Genomic DNA, 12,221 nt, shown 5'->3' on the forward strand with positions numbered 1-12,221 from the left:
TTTTTTCATTTATCTTCACCACCCCCACCATCCTTCCCCGCAATTTTTTTTTTTTTACTTTTTTTATTTTTTTATTTTTTTGTATTTTTAATTTTCTATTTTCTATTTTTTCGTTTTTCTGCACCCCCACCCCCACTCCCCCACAAAAAAAGTATTTTTTTTGTATTTTTAATTTTCTGTTTTCTGTTTTTTTCGTTTTTTTGCACCACTCATCCACCCCCAATCCCCCCACCCGCAAATTATTTTTCAACTTACACATTTTAAATACTAATTTGTTATTTAAAAAATTATATTTTTATTCTCAAAATACTAATAGCATTTATTTACCTTTTATACATAGGTATATAAAAGGTAAAAAGCAAGATGAGCATGGTTCTAAAATATGGGTCAAGTTGGGCGGGTTGGGCTGTGACCCATTTTTTAGCCCATCTTGACCCAACCCATCTTAGCCCAAGTACACTTTGGGTTGGGTTGGGCAATGACCCATTTATTAACCTAACTCATCTTGACCCGCCCAAATTCAGCTCAAACCGCCCATTTGCCACCCCTATGTACCCCTACCTTGTGAAAGTAGAGAGGTTATTTCTGATAGACCCTTAACTCAAGGAATTTATTTAGTATAGATTTGTAATTTATTTTGCTTTATGACAGTATCAAAAATATGAACTTCCATTAAATGTGAATTTTGCACAACCTAAAGCGATAAATATAAGTTTACAACTTTAGTGTACGTGTGTTGCACGTATGCTTAGCGTCAATCAATAAAATATATGTATAAGAAGAACATGCAAATCAAGTTATCAAATGCTAAGTTTTAAAATGTTTACATTAAGTTAATATTTTACAAACAATAACTTAGTACATAGAAAAGTATAGGGAGTTGTCATTTGTTGAAATAAATACCAAAAGAAAGAAAAATAATTAATGACAACTCACTGAGAGTATATTTTGTCTTCTAATATTTCATCATTATTGTTTAATGTTTGAATTTTTAACAATTTGACTCTTAATTCTACACTATAACTGATTTGTAAGATGGATTTCAAAAGAATGACTTGAATTTTTCGCAAATTAGTTAATTCAAAAAAATATTGGTTAATTAATTTAAGAACTTAATTATTTTTTGTTAACATTAAAGAGAATAATTTATTTTTGTTGATTCATATTTTAATATTAGCTCATTTCAAGTTTTAAATATTTAACTATAATTATATATCCAATAAGAATTCTATGTTCAGAGTAATAAAAAAATCGCTATGACATATCACTTTCGCATTTTTATGTAAGTACAATCATTAGCGTTATTGAATCTTACCAACATTTCTCTATCTTTTAAATTCTTAAAATTTAAAATATTTTCTTAGTTAAGCTTGATAATCGAATTTTAAACGAATTAGAATTAATGATGATTTTTGAGATTACTACCAGATATTTTTTCTTACTCTCAAGCATGATTTAATAACAAAAAATTTAGTTAATATCAAAATTCTACATATAAGTGTAACGACCCAGCCAGTCGTCTTGAGCATTTGCATTCCGTTCAGCTATTTGAAGTCTTGAGCAGCATCGTATGATGTATTATGACTTGTATGAATCGTTGGTTTTGGTTTTCAGGTTATTCAGAATTGATTTGGAAGAATGATTCTCAACTGAGAAGCTTTAAGTTGGAAGAGTTGACCAAGTTTGACTTTTGAGTATTTGATCCTGGATAGGAGTTTTAATAGTTCCGTTAGGTCCGGATAGTGATTTTGGACTCGGGCGTATGCCCGAATTTGCATTTGGATATTTCTAGAAGGTTTCGGCACTAATTGGTGAAAGTTAAAAATTTAAACGTTTGGAATGTTCATAAGTTTGACCGAGAGTTAACTTTGATGATATCAGATTCAGATCGTGGTTCCGGGAATTGGAATAGCTTCATTATATCATTTGGGACTTGTGCGCAAAATTTGAGTTCATTCCGAGTTGATTTGATATGGTTCGGCACGAGTTTTGGAAGTTGAAAGTTCAAAAGTTCATTAAGTTTGATTTGAGGTGCGATTCGTGATTTTAATGTTGTTATGTGTAATTTGAGGTCTCGAGTAAATTTGTGTTATGTTATGGGACTTGTTGGTATATTTGGACGGGGTCCCGAGGGGGCTCGGGTGAGTTTCGGATGTGGTTCGGATCATTTCGAATGGTTTTGCATGGCTGGTTTTCTGCTGTTACCTATTGCTTCTGGTGTTCTTCGCGATCGTGAAGGTCGAGTCACGATCGCGAAAGGTGTTTTGGGCTGCTGTGAACTTGCGCTTTGCGTTCGCGTAGAGTTAGGACTGGTCTTCATCGTGTTCGCATATGCTTCTACGCGTTCGCGTGGTGATTGGGCTGAGCTGGGCTGAGCTGGGCAGGAGGCTAGTTTCCTATTCGTGTTCGCGATGTTGTTCATGTGATCGCGTAGTTTTGTGAGCCTTGTGTATCGCATTCGCGAGGCTTTTGCTGCGATCACATAGAGTAATTCTGGGGCACTGCATTTTTCTTCTTCGCGATCGCGATGGTATTTCCACGAACGCAATTCATTAATTCGTCCAGTGAAAATAAAGTACTCTATTTCAGAGGTTTCGGCCATTTTTGCATATTTGGAGCTATGGAGCTCGGATTGAGACGATTTTTGAAGCGATTTTCATCATATGAATTGGGGTAAGTGTTCTCTACTCAGTTTTGATTATATTTCATGAATCTATCCTCGTTTTTGGTATTTGGTTGATGATTTCAAAAGGGAAATTGGGGGGTTTTGTCTAAGATTTCATAAAGTGAATATTCGAGTTTTGAGCATCGATTCGGAGTCGGATTTGAGTGAAACTAGTATGGTTGGACTCGTAGTTCAATGAGTTATCCAATTTTATAAGTTTTGTCAGGTTTCGAGGTGCGGGCTCGAATTTTACTTTTTTGTTGACTTTGGGCTTTTGATTAAAGATTCGACCTTTATCGATTGGGTTTGTTTCCTTTGGCATTATTTGATGTTCTTGAGTTGATTTTGGCTAGTTTCGAGCCGTTCGGAGGTCTGTACGTACGGGATGACATTTTTGGAATATCGTTTGGCTTGCTCGGTATTGGATTCGGCTTGTTCGAGGTAAGTAACACTTCTAAACTTGGTGTTGGGGGTATGAATCCGTGAATATACGTGTTATGTGTTTAGTGTTGAGGTGATGCACATGCTAGGTGACGGGCGTGTGGGTGTGCACCGTGTGAATTGTGACTCAGTTGATCCTGTGGTACTGTGTAGCTACCAAATCTTATTTTTATCCATGAAATTTCTACGTGCTAGAGTAATTGAGCTATGATCCATGTTAAAAACCATGTTTAGGCTATATGCTTATCCTGTTGGGACTCATTGAGGTCATTTCTGCTGTTGAGTTATGTGCTTGAATTGCAATTACATACTCAGTCACATACATTCATTTACATATCATATCTCAATCTTTATTATCATTTGTTGTCACATCATGTTATCATTGTTTGGGCTGATTGGCATGACATCCGCGTGCCCGAGAGACTGGAGAGATTGATGACTGAGTGAGGCCGAGCCTGATTGTGAGTGATGATTATAGGATCGGACTGCACGCCGCAGCATGCCATATTGGCTATATATATGTTATTATTATATGGATCGGGCTGCACGCCGCAACAGGCCTTATAGACTTTATTATTGTGGGATCGGGCTGCATGCCGCAGCAGGCCAGATTGGCTTATATTAGCGCTTGGACAAGATCCGCCCCTCCGGAGTCTGACATACCAACAGTGAGCGCAGGCACGATGATATATATATATATATATATATATATATATATATATATATATATATATATATATATATATATATATATATATATAACACGTGCTTTGGTGAGGGGCTTATGAGCGAGGCACCCGTACAGTGCTAAGTGATTTTGTGTGTGTGTGATGAAGTGGGCATTTGAGGCAGACAGCTTGAGTATGTTGAGGGCGAGAGTACCTGGGAATACCATAGTGAAATCATTTATTTGACATGCATACTTGGCATATAGGCATCGAGATGCATTTTCCTCATGCTATACGGTATCGTGACATTCATATCTGACATGTAGGCATTGAGACATATATTCCTCATGCTAGACGACATATGATAATTAATGACTTGACATGCATATTGACATGTAAACATAGAGGTGTACTTTCCTCATGTTATCTGATAATGAATCTTATTTGTTGTTGAAAGCTTTTGGAAAAAATCACAATTTTCTGATATACTCACATTTTGGTGATTTCGGTAAAAGATTTGGGTTTTACTATTATACTTGAAAAACATGCCTATTTTTCCGCAACTGTGAACGAGTTGAGCATCATATCTTCGAGTTGTTTCTTGTACTCCTTTTATTGTATTGTTATGAGTTGATGTTGAATATTGGTGTTGAACCCTGATCGTTGTCCAAGCTCGTCACTGCTCTCGACCTAAGGTTAGATTTGTTACTTATTATGTACATGGGGTCGATTGTACTCATACTACATTTCTGCACCTTGCGTGCAGATTTTGGATGCTGATGTTGCTGTGTATGGCGGGAGCTGGCATTGAAGACGTACCTGCATTCCAGTCATAACTACCTCTTGTTCTTGGTAGCTTTAGAATTATTAATTTGTTCATGTATATTTCAAATAGATAATGTATTTATTTCATACCAGATTTGTAAACTCTAAATCTTAGAAGCTCATGGTTTGTACTACCAGTCCTTGAGATTTTGTATAAAAGCTCAGCTATTTCATCATTTATTTTCTCAGTTAAATCTCATTTGAATAGGATTGTTACTATTTGGCTTACCTAGAGGGCTGGGTTAGCATCACGACTAGTTGGATTTTGGGTCGTGATAATAAGAAAAATAATTGAATGAATATTTTGTTATTTAAAAGAAATACTTGTAAACCTTGAAAAAGGACTCCTAAAACTGGAAAAAAGAGGGGAAAATAAGGACTCCAAAACCAAGAAAAGGAAAATAAGGACTACTAAACCTAAACTTTTATAACAAAAAAAAATACTCGTAAAGCTAATATAAAACAATACTGGTGAAGTGCTTGAAATTCAATACCCTAAATCTAAATAGAGTTTATACGAAGGACTCCAACTAAATAACATGATTTTCTAGATCAAACTCTTGCGCATTAAGGAAATAATTAAGTAATTGTTTCTAAATATTAGGAAAATAATTAAATGACTATTCCTACAATTTAGGAAAATAACTTAAATTACTATTTCTCCAACGTGATGGACCGATAGGTCATCTTATGGTTTAAAACTTAATTTTATGATCCGAAGCCTTAAAATCTCATTTTTACCCTCCTTGATTTGCATGCGCAGTCCGGACGTCTTTTCGGAAAGCTTTTATGTTAAAAACTGTGAAAAATAAGAATTTTTGCCCCAAAAAAACTTCATTTGAGTTGACTTCGTTCAACATTTTGAGCAAACGAATCCAGATTCGTATTTTGATGGTCCCGGTGGGTCCGTATCGTAATTTGGGACATGGGCGTATGCCCGGAATCAAATTCGAAGGTCCCTAGCCCGAGTTATTGATTTTTGTTGAAAATTAAAAGTTTGAAAGATTTATGATATTTAAGAATCGGCTGATGTTTGGATTTATTGATATCGGGTCCGTATTTTGGTTCCAGAGCCCGGTACAGATCCACTATAATATTTATGACTTGTCTGTAAAATTTGATGAGAAACGGAGTTGGTTTGACGTGATTCGGATGTTCGGTTGTGAAAATAGAAGTTTTAAAGTCTTCTTGAAAATTTCCTTTGAATTGGTGTTCAATTCGTAGTTCTAGGTATTATTTTGGCAATTTAATTGCGCGAGCAAGTTCGTATGATATTTTAGGACTTGTGTGCATGTTTTGTTTGGAGCCCCGAGGGCTCACGTGAGTTTCAGACAGGCTACTGGGTGTTTTGAACTTAGTAATCATAGCAGTTGCTGCAACTGATCTGCACACTTCGCATTTGTGAGGTCTGGCTCGCAAATGCGAGCCTCGCATTTGCGAAGAGACCATCGCATTTGCGAGCAGTGGGCTGGGGGGAAGACCTTCGCAATTGCGAAGTTTTGATCGCATTTGCGATCCTGGCAGTCCGCATTTGCGAACACTAGTTCGCATTTGCGAAGGCAGCAGACATAGCCATTCTCGCATTTGCGATCACTGGGTCGCATTTGTGATCAAGCCTGAGTTCGCATTTGTGAAGATTGCAAAGGTGTGACATTTCTCGCATTTGCGATGAAATCTTCGCATTTGCGGTCCCAGGTCGCAAATGCGACAGAACAAATATGACTTAGACGGGATTTTTGGTTCATTTCTCAAATTTTCAAAACCTAAAACATTAAAGGCAATTTTTTCAAGACTTCTTCTTCCCACAAGTGATTCTAAACTAGTTTCTTTCAATCTTTCATTACATTTCACAAGTTTTTAACCTAAAATCTAGTGTTTTCATGGTGGAAATTTGGGGGTTTGGGTAGAGTTAGGGATTTTTGAGGAATTGGGATTTAGACCTCAAATTGAGGTCGGATTCCAAAATAAATTACATAACCGGGCTCGGGGGTGAATGGGTAATCGGGTTTTGGTCCAAATTTTGGGTTTGAACCAAGCGAGCCCGGGAGTTGACTTTTGTTGACTTTTTCAATAATGACCTAAATTGAATCTTTTGCAATCGTGGGTGATCCCTAAGGCTTATTTTGAATCATTTTCTTGGTAATTTGCTAGATATTGTTGGTTTGGAGGCTGGTTTGAAAGGCAAAGCTGTGGTTGAGCTTTGAGTGGTCTTTGGAGCGAGGTAAATGTTGTATCTAACCTTGACTTGGGGGAATTAGGAACCCTCAGACTATTTGCTATGTGAATTTCATGTGAGCGGCGTATATGTGAGGTGATGAGTGCTTATGCACCGCCGAATTATCTGTTTTTCCCTGTTTTCTCGTTCTTCTTATATTATCGCTCTCCCTGTCTTAGTTGTTGTATGCTCTAAATGTGTTTCCATGCCTAATTGCCACTTGTAGTCATTGTTTCCTCCTGTTTATGATATTAGTTCTTTCCATAGTTTCATAATCTCCTACCATTTGCTCAAGTTGGTTTATATGTACCTTGTAGTTGTAAATTCTACATTGGTCTCGCTGTGTAGTATTACTTATTCGGATTATCATATTGTACAAGGTTTCCTATTTGTTCAGTTTGGTGTCTTGGAATTGTAAAGGGTTTTTCTATGATTTGAATTATGAGTTTTACTATGCTTATTGAGTACTTGATATTGATATGGCGGGATCGGGTTACACGCCGCAACAGGTGAAATAAGGGTGATATGTTGAGGTGGAATACGGGTGAATTTGTACTATACGGTAGGATCGGGTTGTACGCCGCAACAGGTGGAATAAGGGTGGATTGACATGGTGAAATAATGGTGAATTATGATTCTGATATTGACATATGGTGGGATCGGGTTAAACGCCGCAACACACACACATATATATATATATATATATTATTTACTGTTGTTGATATCGTTACGGTGAAATAAGGGAGGAATTTGTGTTGTCTGGTCAGATCGGGTTGCGCGCCGCAACAACCTATATGTTTCCATTTCTTGAGCTGTGTTGGTTTTCTTTTGGTATTTGTATCTGAATTATTAAAAATTGGTGATTCTGGACGGCACTGTTTTATTCTTGAGGCTGTGGTTATTATTTTCAGTTGGCTGTTTAATCCGTTCAGTATTCCCATTTTCTGTCATTATTATATACTGCGTTCAGGTTGTAGTGTAGGTGACCCGCCTTAGCCTCGTCACTACTTCATCGAGGTTAGGCTTGGCACTTACCAGTACATGAGGTCGGTTGTACTGATACTACACTCTGCACACTGTGCAGATTTTGGAGACGGTCCCAGTGGCGACTACTAGAGAGCTCGGATTGGACAGCCTGCGGAGACTTGAGGTACAGTTGCTTAGCGCCCACAGCTCCTGAAGTCCCCGTCTTTATTTTTATTTAGCTTTGTATTTTCATTCAGACAACTTTGTATTTATTTCAGACCCTTGTATGCATTACTCTAGAAGCTCATGCACTTGTGACACCGGGTTCAGGGATTTGTAGCAGATGTTTTTATGGTTTTAGCTTCCGCATTTATATTTGGATTATTGCAGTTAAATCAGTTCTTCTTCATTAATTAAGTTTAAATTGTTAAAAAGGATAAATTGTTCTAACGTTGGCTTGCCTAGCAAGTGAAATGTTAGGCGCCATCATGGTCCCGACGATGGGAATTTCGGGTCGTGACATCCAATGTGAAAGATAATTTTGAAGGATAAAAAGGCGAATGATAGGTGTCATTTTAGGTATCATTTCGAGTTGGTTTGATAGGAACCAGACGCGTGGTTGTGTTTTTAGAAGTTCTTGAAGTTCATTGTGATTTTCATGTGTTTTGGTGTCTGAATCATGGTTTCGGATGTTATCTTGGTATTTTGATTGCACGAGCGAGTTCGTATGATACTTATGTACTTGTGTGGATGTTTGGTGTGGAGCTCTGGAGGCTCGGGTGAGTTTCAGATGCGTTTCAGAGTGTTTGAGAGAGATTAAAGTTTTGCTGGTGTTCTGGTCTCGCATTTGCGAGTTTCTCCTCGCTTTTGTGAAGTTGACTGAGGCATGCAGAGTTCGCTTTTGCGAACTCTGGATTGCATTTGCGATAGAGGCCAGGGCTAGGGAAAGGTTGCTTTTGCGAAAAAGCAAGTGTTCACATTTGTGACATATTTGTCGCTTTTGCGATGGTTTCAGAATTGTTCAAGCTTCGCTTTTGCGAAGGCTTTTCGCTTTTGCGTACCCCAGGTCGCAAATGCGACATCTGCAGCTTGTTTATATCTGAGTATTTCGGGACTTAGCTTCATTTTATCATATTTTGAACCCTAGATTCGGTAGGAGGCGATTTTATGGAGATAATTTCTTACAAAACTATTGAGTAAGTAATTTTTATCAATTCTCAATTTTATTACATGATTATATATGACATTTAACATTAAATTCATGAATTTCTAAGAGGAATTTTGGGGATTTTTGTCTATGTTTTGAAAAATAAAATTTGAGATTTGAGAGTCGAATTGGACTTAGATTTGAAAACAAAACACATATATGAACTCGTGGGGTTATGGATAGTCGAGATCTACCCTTGGACTCGGGTTTTGACCGGGCAAGCCTGGGGTTGACTTTTGTTGACTTTTGTTAACTTTTGGAGAATTGTATAAAGATCATAGCTTTATTAATTGAAATTAATTTTTCTTGCATTATTTGATATTATTAAGTCATTTTTGGTTAGATTTGAGCCTAGCGGAGGTGAATTTGCAGAGGAAAAGCTATTTTGAGTATTGATTTAGCCTAATTGAGGTAAGTATCTTGCCTAACCTTGTGTGGGGGAAATACCCCTTAGGATTTAGATTGACTGTACTATTTGAACTATGTGAAAGACGTGTACACAAGGTGACGAGTGTGTACACGGGCTTATATGCGGTATTTGAACGATTTAGACTCTTAGGCTACTTATAAGCACCTGATTGAAGTTATTATTATTTGTTCTATCTTCCGATGTGAAGTTTAGTCTTACATGCCTTAATTGAAGTGGTTATTACATGTTCTAGTTTCCATTGTCAAGGTTGCTCTTATATGCATTTATTTGTAGTTGTTGTTTTATGCTATTCTCTTCATTGTTGAGTTATTCTCATACATTTAGTCGTAGTTTTCATTTCATGCTATCTCTTTCATTGTTAAGCTTATGTTATGTACCTTAGTTGGAAGTTGCCATTTCATGAGAATACCTTCATTATTAAGTATTGATTATTGGGATATCTTTCTTTGTTTAGTTGAAATACATTCATTTTTGTTGTTATTGAGATTCTTGTATATATTGTGGTTGAGCCGTGGGCTATGTGTTGTGGTAACATTGGTATTGTTAATTTTAGTAATATTGTGGCCTATGGGAACGTGTGGTGCGAGTTGATTATTGAGTTGTAATATTGACACGCATGCGGTGGTATTAGGGTGGGTATTGAAACGCATGCGGTGAGATAAGGCAGGATTTATACGCGTGTTGCTATTAAGGGAATTACTTGAAGCCACGCGGTGAGATAAGGGGGCTAAAACGCGTGGAGCTATTTCGGGAAAAATATTTTTTAAATAAATGCAAGGCTCACGCGGTGATATAAGGATGATTGTGATTTGTGAAATGAGAACATGAGGTGTGGTACCTCAGTGTGATTTTGTTGTACATTCTAAATTGGAAAGGTTCGTTGATTTGAATGGGTATTGGTTATTCCTTAAATTATTTCACTTGTATTTTGATTGTATATGGTTATTTGTTGTTATTCTTGTGTTAAAACAATTGTGACTTCTTGTGTGAGGCATGCATTCTATGTGGTTTGCGGTGTTGCTTTAATGTGCCAATATGTACCTCCGTTGTTACTTGGTAAATTGACTGTCAAGATAAATTTACTTGCGTGTAGTATTATCTCATATTCTGATGAGTTGTTGGTAATATAGCGGTTTTAAATAAAAAAAATTATTAACATGTTTTTTGTTATGTGACTCTTAAGATAAAACTCGCTATCTCACTCGGTGCTTTATTTTAAATGGTTATCACATTTTACTTTAATCAGGTTCTCAAATTAAACTCATTACCCTATTTGATGTTTTACCATATTTAAATTGTTATCATGCCTTACTTTAACAAATTCTATATTTAATTCGTTAACTTATTTGATGTTTTACTTTGTTTAAAAACGTTATTTTACTTTACCTTATTGATTTCTAAACTAAACTCATTTGATACTCTATTTTGTATAAATTGTACTTCATTTTTCTTTATTTGATTTCAAAAAAATAAACTCATTATCTCATTTGACGCCTTACTTTATTCAAGATTGTTATTATGCCTTATTGTATTTAAATAAATCTCTCGAATATTTTATTTGGCATTTGACACAGATACAATGTACAGGTAGCACATGGACTTTTCCGTGCGAAGGTGATCGATATTGTGGGCACGAGGTGCCATGCATGTAAGATTTGGAATTATGGCTTATGATTTGTGGCTACGAGGTGTGGTGCCTCGGGGTTATTCTTGTTGTAAGTCATACGTTGGGATCGATTTGCTTACTTGAATTGTCATTTGTTTCCTTGATTGAGTTCATTCATATTTCATCTATATTCTTATTATGTTGCTGCTTATTTACCCATTTACTTCTCATTGCCATTTGTGTTTTTATTATTCCATTGTTGGTTTTATATTAATAATCTTTCTGTTGTTAGCTTTACATTGATGTTCCTTCCATTGCTAGTTTTATGTTAATATCTTGTATGGGTTTTATGTCTAGTGAGTGTCTCGACTTACCTCGTCACTATTCTACCGAGTTAGTCGTGATACTTACTAGGTACCGCTGTGGTGTACTCATGCTACGCTTTTGCACATTTTTGTGCAGATCGATGTACTTCGGATTGTGTTGGTTTTGAGAGTGTCTACGCTGCTGGAGACTTCAAGGTATACCTGCTTGACGCTCGCATGCCTCAGAGTCACCTCCTAATATCATCTTTACTACTGTTTATCTTCATTTCAAAGCAGTATTGTACTTAGAAATTCCAGTGTATTTTGGTAGAGCATATGACTCTGTACTACCGGTTCTGGGGATTGTATAACTGTTGTTCAATTTTAGTTACATTACTTCATTTATCAGTTTAATTTTTATATAGGTGAATTGGTTATTTCTATTAGATCTCTTCATGTATTAGGCTCACCTAGTCTTAGAGACTAGGTGCCATCACAATTTCTAAGGTGGGAGTTTGGGGTCGTGACAAGTTGGTATCAGAGATCTAGGTTCATAGGTGCTATGAGTCATAAGAAAGTTTAGTAGAGTCTTGCAAATCGGTACAGATACGTCTGTACTTATCTTCGAGAGGTTACAAAACTATTAGGAAATTCCACTTCTTTCATTCTTTATCGTGCGACATTGATTCAGCTTGAAGCATATATCTTACATTCCCTTGCATCCACTCATATACAATACTGCGCACTCGGTATCAGCTATGCAAAGACGATTTGTGATGCTGCAGATGGGCTACGAGGGGGCTATGGATGCTCGATCATTATCTCAGCGTGTTGTCCAGACTGAGGACATGAATGTATTGATAGGTCCTTTAGTTGTTCATGTGTGGGGTACA

Source organism: Nicotiana tomentosiformis, chromosome 8 (assembly GCF_000390325.3).
Source record: "Nicotiana tomentosiformis chromosome 8, ASM39032v3, whole genome shotgun sequence".
Classification (NCBI taxonomy): domain Eukaryota; kingdom Viridiplantae; phylum Streptophyta; class Magnoliopsida; order Solanales; family Solanaceae; genus Nicotiana; species Nicotiana tomentosiformis.